This window comes from Triticum dicoccoides, chromosome 5B, assembly GCF_002162155.2.
Source record: "Triticum dicoccoides isolate Atlit2015 ecotype Zavitan chromosome 5B, WEW_v2.0, whole genome shotgun sequence".
Lineage (NCBI taxonomy): Eukaryota > Viridiplantae > Streptophyta > Magnoliopsida > Poales > Poaceae > Triticum > Triticum dicoccoides.
This window is the reverse complement of record NC_041389.1, coordinates 658,727,489-658,728,358: the sequence shown is the minus strand read 5'-3', so window position 1 is coordinate 658,728,358 and position 870 is coordinate 658,727,489.

Below are 870 nucleotides of genomic sequence, written 5' to 3'. Positions count from 1 at the left end.
GAGAGAGAGATCCTGTGATGGAAGCTAGCGATCGATTGTGTTCGCTAGTACAACGTCCGAGCGCGGACCCTTTTTGGGCCCTGCCTGTCAAAAGGGCCAGAAAAACAAAATCTCGACACAAAAAAACAGAGGGAAAAAAGCATTGGGCCAATCGAAAAATCGAAAAATCTAGGAAATTCATAAATGTACGTCTAACATGATTTTTTTTCCCATGCTCTAGTGAATAAAACCATCACATATTTTTGAAAAATTCATAGTGAACTACAGCGAGCGCAAAAAAAAAGACATAATTTTGTTTTAAACATCAGTACAGACATAAGCGATCATAAAAACTGACATAATTAACGAGTAGGTTTAGGCAAAATACGCCACCCCAGGGGCAGCCTTCGTGTTGATGTTATATATGATTACAAGCCTTGGAGCTCAAGAGAGATCTCACCGAATCACACAATATTCGGTACGTTCATATATTCCTATAAAATAAAACTATACTGGAGCCAGGCAACCCAGTCATTGGCCTAAGACACAAGTCAGAACCGATGCATATATTGGTGTAAGGTCCGGGGAAGTCGTCGGTAGCTCTGCAGAGCATCTGGACACTTTTGGAGATTTCAGCTGCCTGCAGCCTCCGGGTGCCTTCATCAGAGCTTAAAGGCATCCGACGATGTATTCAACCCGAGGAGAATGAAATAGCGATCAAGTTTAAATGAGACTAAGAATGCACCATGAGTGTATATGCAGCCCACACTCTAGGCGTCTCTTTATTCAATTTCAACTAAGGACAAGCCTAATGCTGGAGCTAATTAATCACTATCTAGGATACATGTGTAGAGATTTTGCAAAATGTCTTTGGTGGAGATGGTGTTCCGA